The 7,723-nt window shown below is 37.9% G+C and overlaps 1 pseudogene; it reads left to right on the top strand.

Annotated features, from left to right (window-relative positions):
* The first annotated feature begins 6,600 nt into the window (after positions 1–6,600).
* LOC118846789 lies at positions 6,601–7,274 on the top strand (annotated as a pseudogene).
* The last annotated feature ends 449 nt before the right edge of the window (positions 7,275–7,723 follow it).

The following is a 7,723-nucleotide window of genomic DNA, read 5'->3' as shown; positions in this document are numbered from 1 at the left end:
TACCTCACGCCTGGACTCAATTCTTTCTCTACAGATGACGACATATAATGGAAGAGCCCTGAACCCAGATTCAGAGAATGCATACATATCCTGTTTCTAGTCCCTTTACCATGTGAAAAGAGGTGCCCTTCCAGTGGCTGTTGATCAGAACTGAGAATACATACAAAAGGCAATAACCAGCCAAAGCATCTTCTCTTTTCTGATAGCCTGGCATTAAATAACAAGGCAAGTTGCTGTGGGACTCGGGGTACAGGAAGGGACTTGGGCACTTGATGTGCTGGAGCCAGCATGAATCTATAAGGACCGGGTCCTGCCATTGTGGTGAATAGTGGCAAGAGTAATAGCTGGTTCCTGCTGCCCAATGCTTACCCACTGCCATGCAGCCAATAAATACTTTGTTCTCCTTTTGCTTCCATCTCTGTTGTATCCATAATTTCCTTCTCCTAGGTTAAGGCATATTAGAAACAGCTATAACCTTAAGAGCTTCTAAAATTCAAAACAGCAAGTACCATAAATGTGGGAATTGGTGTCCATGCCGGGATTTGCTGGAGGCTGCGCACAGGAGAGGCAAAAACGAAGGCCCTGAAGAGGGACATGCTTCACTCAGGCTATCAATAGTTGAGATTCTGCCTCATCCAGTGGCCATGTCTTATTTCAAAGGGAACTGCTTTAAATTTGAGCATGCATTCCTGGGGACCAAGGTGAAGTAGTAGAGACTGCCTTCCCAGGTATTAGGAGAAAATGTTTGTACTTCTGCTCTTGCTAAAGTTTCTCAGTAAATATCCCTTTGTAAAAGAGGTTAGCTGATGTTACTGGTAAAATAAGGATAATAATAATAATAATATTGAGTAACAAATCACTGGAATTGATATTGGGGCAAATGCATGGAATAAAAGCTCATGCCAATGGTACTAGAAAAGACATCACTTAGACCCCGCAGGAGTACCCCTAGAAACTTCAGAGGAATATGTAGCTTTCTTCTGGGAATCTGACTAGTTAATATACTTGTGAGTGGGAAGAATAATCCCAAAGTCTTGCTCTACACACACACACACACACACACACACACACACACACACACACTTATAGCTACAGTTATACTTTTTTTTCATTTTTATAGTAAATGCATGGTTCCAAGATATGTCTATACACAAATGTATATGAAATACACACAAACTCTCTGGCACACCCAGATTAAAATGTTAAATGTAACAATGGCACTTTTGGACTATTATCTCAAAACAAGGGGTCGTAATCTAAAGAAGTTTCATACATTTATATACTGCTGAGATATCCACTTTGGATAGCCTTCAAGGTTTTGTAAAATCCGAGTATTTCTCTAAAAGCTCTAGTGGAAATTAAAAGAAACATGGGAAACCCATGCTCCTTATCAGATGCAAATACTTTAATGATAGTATTTGCAGAGTTAAGAATTTCTTGTTTCAGCACTGGTCATTAGAACTACTTAATTCTTTTTTTTTTTTGCCCTAAAATGCAGATTTTGTAGTACAATAACAAAGGCATTACAGGCTGTGCCATGTATTATATTAAAACATGAATAATTTCTTTGTAGAAACTAGAAAGGTGATTAAGGTGGATTAAATTTAAAATACTAGAATTATGCAATTTTATAGCTGTGAGGGACATTTGAGATCGCCTAGTCTGCCCACATATTTTACAGAAGTGGCAACTGAGGCCCAGTATTATTTGGTCAAAGCTTTTGTTTTCATACAAAGATGAAAAGTAGTCCTATGACAGTAGATGAACTGGCTATACCAATATTCCATTAATTTGGTTCATTGTGGTTCAACTTTATGTCATCATCCCCTAAAAGCATGGATTCCACTTGCAAAGCTTTATTGTAGTACTGAAGGATGGTGTGGCATTGGAATCAACAAGGCTGATTGGGTTCAGTCCCTGTCTCTGACCCAAACTGTTTGGATGACCACCGGAAAAGCATTTACTCTCTCAGTACTCCCCAACAATTCTCTAAGGCTGCATGTTAGAGATGATGTGCCAATCTGGGTCAGTGGAAAGAGCTTCCAGGTTTCCACACTAGGAGTTCCCCACACTGAGGAGATCACTAATTCTGACTTTCCACTCGTCCTCCCCTGATATTACTTTAAAATTAGGCTAAATACGGGTATCCAAATAATTAAAGTAGACAAACCACTTCCTATAGAAATCCAAATTTTTTTCAGAAAGTTAGCTTCTGAAAAAGATAGCCCACCTTAGAAAGCAAATGGCTTTGTTTTTCTTATATATTGTTTTTCTTATATATTCAGGGTCAGATTGTCCTCATATTTCTGCAAATAAACTATTGTACTGAAACACTGGTGGGCAGAAATCAGAGTTTTAGTGTTCCATTTGTTACATGAATTAGTCTCACAATTCCCACTCCCACATCTAATTTTCTTTACATTGCTCCAAGAGTATAACATACCCTTTCCTACTGTTTGAGTGTTATTTGTTGAAGTTTAATATATATTAATCCTACTAATAACCAAGAATCAAATGTGAAGTTATTGTGCCCTATCTTTTTATTCCCTGGTCTGTTTAAAAAAAAAAAAAACAATAACTAAATGAAGTACATCCTGGGCGATAAACTGTGGGTGGGATGTTTTTAAGTTAACTTCTTTTGTTACACTGTCTGAACCTCTCAGCATGAGCTAACAAGAGCTTTCTTACACCAATCCTGGCTGTCCTTGCAGTATCTTGTTGTTCTCTCAAGGCATTAAACTATAATGCAGAGACGCAATGTTGTTTATAATGATTTATCTTTGAGAAATCTCAGAAGTGGAGGCTGAGCTGAAGTGCACTTTGGAGCCTCAAAATCTTGCTCCAGGCAGCCTAAAGTGAACTTCTTTGCCTGAGTTCAATTCATTCTGAACCATAGGGCTGTGTGTTACTTCAGAGCACCAGTCTGGTAAAATTATACTCTACAACCACAGTTTAAAAAGATTTAAGATTTTCTGAATATAAATGAACACAAATCATGAGTGTGAACATAAAAATGAATAACAACTTAATGACACTAGAAAAACATAAAATGGACTGGTAGGAACACGTTTTTTTTTTTCCCTTTAAGTGTATCCATAAGGATTTCTGGGAGAAAATAACATTTATATAGTGCCTACTATATGCTAGGTACTATGCTAAGTGCTTTATAAATATTCTCTCATTTGATCCTCACAAAACCCTGAGGTAGGTGCCTTTGTACAGTTGAAGAAGCTGAGGCAAAAAGAGGTTAAGTTGCTCACCCAATGTCACACGGCTTGAACTTAACAGTTTAATCTACTGCTTGATAAATGAGGGAGACAGACAGGCAGGCAGAGACAAGAGAGGCAGACAGAGATAGAGAGAGGGAGATAATCACTTCAGCCCAAAAACAACTATCAAAGATTAAAATCCTTCTTTAAAAAAAGTTATGATTTATAAACAACTTAAAACTTCTTAAAAACAAGTCATATTTTGAAAAACAAGAGTGCAGTAATGGGTTTCTGTTTTAAAATTTTATGACTCTGTTTCTAGAAAATACCTATTAAGTTTAATCTACTAATATTACCCCTAGCATATCAGGTTTCCTCTACTCGTTTGGTTTTCCTACCTTTTTCCACATTCAATTATCTTATTTTTTTAATGTCTTTGCACTAATATCACATAGTTCTTGAAGGCCACAAAGGCCTTCTCCATTGACTAATTTTCAGACCATTTAAAGAGCAATGAGGTAGAGAGATACCCAGATACTGGGTCTTTTCTATTCAGAAACTATGCCCCTCATAGAGTATACTGGCGGTAAAGGACACTGATCAGACATCACTAAAGACCCTTTAAATGCAGCAAAGCTGACAAAGGAGGACAGGCTTGAACAGTTAGGTCTAAGCAGCTTTAGCTTAAAAGACAGCGGAAACCCTTCTGGCTGCTCTGGGAGCAATTATTGCTTTAGACAACAGGCTGTTGTCCAAAGAGTGCTTCTGTGTTAACCTTTCAACCTTTCTACTCCATGTTGATTTTCAGGAATGGGCTATAGCTTGTACATTTGTTTTCTTGCCATGCTTATTGGCTTCATGGTTCCTGTCTCAGTCCTCCAGATTACACTACTGCCTTTCTTGCATAGCAAATTATCTTCTATCACAAGCACTCAGTTGGCCCTTCCCTTTCTTGCAGGCCACCTACTTCCTGATTACCATTAGGAATTTTGATGTCCAACTTTATCCTGCTCTTTAGACCTTTTGTCTCCCAAGTTCTTTTCCGTCTGCCCAATGGCTCATCACTGCTTGCCCAACCACTGTTATTTATGCGAGCCCTGATTTAACCAGGAAAGAGAATACAACAAATAGGATGGGATGAAGTGATGAGGGCTTACATTGGGGAGGAACACAGAATGCATGGATTCAATAGATATGAATTTTTCTTCAATAGATTCATGATCTTATTGATGGAAGTATTCGGTCCACAGGTGCAGGTCATTATTCAAAGAGCCCTCGACCAGGCTTTGCAATAAATCTAAGATAAACTATCTACCAATTCCAGTCAAGGTTTTCTGTTGTTTCTTTTAGTATTTCATGTATGGTGGCATATCATTCAGGAAGCCCATGGTCTGTTATTCTTGTTATGCCAATGTTCTACTTATTTATGTCTATGATGTTTTTTCACCACATCTCATGTACATAGCATTGTTGGCTATATATTAAAGTTGCAAACTATGCAACTTTCAGTTAGCTTCTGATGACGAATGGTGGACTGCTCTGAGATCATGCTCTTCTGTGATTTGTAGTCAGATAGCTTCACCAAGATCAATGATTAAAATTAAAATGTAGCCTTTGAAAACAAGAAAGAGTTGTGATTATTTCAAAGTATAGCACATTTTTTCCAAATGTGGTCCAGTCTGACATCTTCCTTCTATTTAATTCATTACCCATCTGGGCAACACAATTATATAATGTTGATAAAAATTATAAAATTAGAGGTATGATTTATACAATCTCTAAAATTACTTTCAACTTTATTATTCTATGATTCTATGGTATGACAAATTAAAGCAATGAAAAAGGGAAGATCTCTAGCGTAGGAGTATCTGGAGAAAATAAAGTCTAAGTACAAACCCTCTCCCAGCCTGGATCACTGCCTCATAGTGGCAGAGGGGCTTGTGTAGCTCAATGAAACCAAGAGTTATGTTGCACAAGATTACTCAAGAAAGTCATAGTGGAAAGTTGTGACGAAAGGGAATCCACTGCAGAAGGAAATGGCAAACTATTCCAGTATCTTTGCAAGAAAGCCCAATGAACAGTACAAAAGTTATAAAAGAGACCATACCAGAAGATGAGCCTCTCAGGTTGAAAGGTGTCTAACACATTCTTGGGGAAGAGCAGAAGACAACTACAAGAAGCTCCAGAAAGAATGAAGCAATTGGGCCAAAGCCAAAAGGAAGCTTAGCTTCATATGTGTCTGGTGACAAAAGTAAAGTCTGATACTGTAAAGATGAATATTGCATAGGAACCTTGAATGGAAGATCTATGAACCAAGGTAAGCTGGATGTGGTCAAACAGGAGATAGAAAGATTAAGCCTTGACATCTTGGGTATCAGTGAACTAAAACTGACAGGAATGGATGGATTTAATTCAGGTGATCATCACACATAATACTGTAGGCAAGCATTACTTACAAGAAATAGAGTAGGCCTTAGTCAATAAAAGGGTGAAAAAGCAGTACTGGGGTATAGTCTCAAAATAAAAGAATGATTTCTGTTTGAATCCAAGGCAAACTGTTAAATCCCATAGTAATGCAAGCCGAGTATGCTCCAACCACTGATGCTAAAGAAGCCAAAGTTGATCAGTACTATGCAGATCTACACCTTCTACAAAAAATACCCCAAAATATGTTACATTCATCATAGGGGATGGGAAGGCTAAAGTCGGAAATCAGAAGATCATTAGAATAACAGGCAAGTTTGGCCTTGGAGTATAAAAAGAGCAGGGTAGAAGCTAAGTATTGTGTCTAGATAACTCACTGGTCATAGGAAATATTTTTTTTCAACAACTCAAAATGCAGCTCTATACATGGATATCACCAGATGGTCAACACTGAGATCAGATGGATTATATACTGTGCAACAAGGTGGGGAAGCTGAATACAGTGAGTTAAAACAATGCTTGAAGCTAAGTGTGGCTCAGATTATGGCTTCTTATTGCAAAATTCAGACTTAAATTGAAGAAAGTAGGGAAAACCATCAGACCATAGAGGTATAACCTAATTCACATCCCTTATGCATATGACGTGGAAGTGATGAATAAATTTAAGGGATTAAATCTTGTAGCTAGAGTCCATGAAAACTATGGACAGAGGTTCACAATATTGTACAGGAGGAAGCAATAACATTGAAAACATCCCAAAGAGCTGAGGAAAGAAGTAAAGGGAAAAGGAAAGGAGAAAGAAAAAGTTATACCCAACTTAAAGAAGAATTTGAGAAAAGAGCAAGAAGAGATAACGTTTCCTTAAAGGAGCAATGCAAATAAATAGAAGAAAACAACAGAATGGGAAAGATGAGATCTCCTCAAGAAAATGAGAGCGATCAAGGGAATGCTTCAGGAAAAATGGGCAATGATAAAAGACAAAAATGGTAGGGACTTAACAGAAGTGGAGAATGTTAAGAAGACATCGCGAGAATATACAGAAGAACTATACAAGAAAGATTTCAACATCATTGCTAACCATGATCTAAAGCCAGACATCTTAGAGAACAGAGCGAAGTGGGCCTTGGGAAGCATTGCTAACAATGAGGCTGGTGGAGGCGATGACATTCCAGCTGAGCTGTTTAAACCCTAAAAGGTGATGCTGTTAAAATGTTACACTTAATATGCCAGCAAATTTGGAAAACTTAATAGTGGCCACTGGATTAGAAAAAAAATCAGTTTATGTCCCAATCCTAGAGAAGGGCAATGCCAAGGAATGTTCAAATTACCAAGCAATTGTGCTCATTTCACACACCAGTAAGGTGATGCTAAAGATTCTGCAAGCTAGGTTTCAACAATATGTGAAATGAGAATTACCAGAAATGCGAGTGGGTTTTTGAAGAGGCAGCAGAACTAGAGACCCAGAGACCAAGCTGGATTATGGCGAAAGCAAGCCAGAAGAGCATCTACTTCTGCTTCATTGACTACTCTAAAGCCTTTGACTGTGTGGATCACAACAAAATGTGGCAAGTCTTCAAAGAGAAGAAATCATCTTACATTTCTCCTGTGGAAACTGTACATGGGCCAAGAAACAACAGTTAGAACCGAACACGGAACAATTGATTGGTTTAAGATTGGAAAAGGAGTACAAAAAGGCTATATATTGTCACCTTATTTAACTTATATGCAGAGTACATCATGTGAAATGACAGGCTGGGTGTATCAAAAGCCAAATTAAGGTTGCCAGGAGAAATATCAACAATCTCAGCCAGATGATGCTATTCTGATGGCAGAAAGTGAAGAAGAATTAAGAAGCCTCATGATGAAGGTAAAAGAGGAGAGTGTAAAAGTTGATTGGAAGCTTAACATTAAAAAAAAAAACAAAAATCATGGCAACTGGTACTATCACTTCCTGGTAAATAGCAGGAGAAAAAATGGAAGCAGGTGTCAGATTTTCTATTCTTGGGCTGAAAGATCAATTCAAATGGTGACTACAGATACAAAATTAGAAGATGTTTACTCTTTGGAAGGAAAGCTATGGCAAACCTGGA

The sequence above is a fragment of the Trichosurus vulpecula genome, chromosome 4, assembly GCF_011100635.1.
Source record: "Trichosurus vulpecula isolate mTriVul1 chromosome 4, mTriVul1.pri, whole genome shotgun sequence".
NCBI classification, from domain to species: domain Eukaryota; kingdom Metazoa; phylum Chordata; class Mammalia; order Diprotodontia; family Phalangeridae; genus Trichosurus; species Trichosurus vulpecula.
This window is presented reverse-complemented; position numbering and strand designations above follow the sequence as displayed.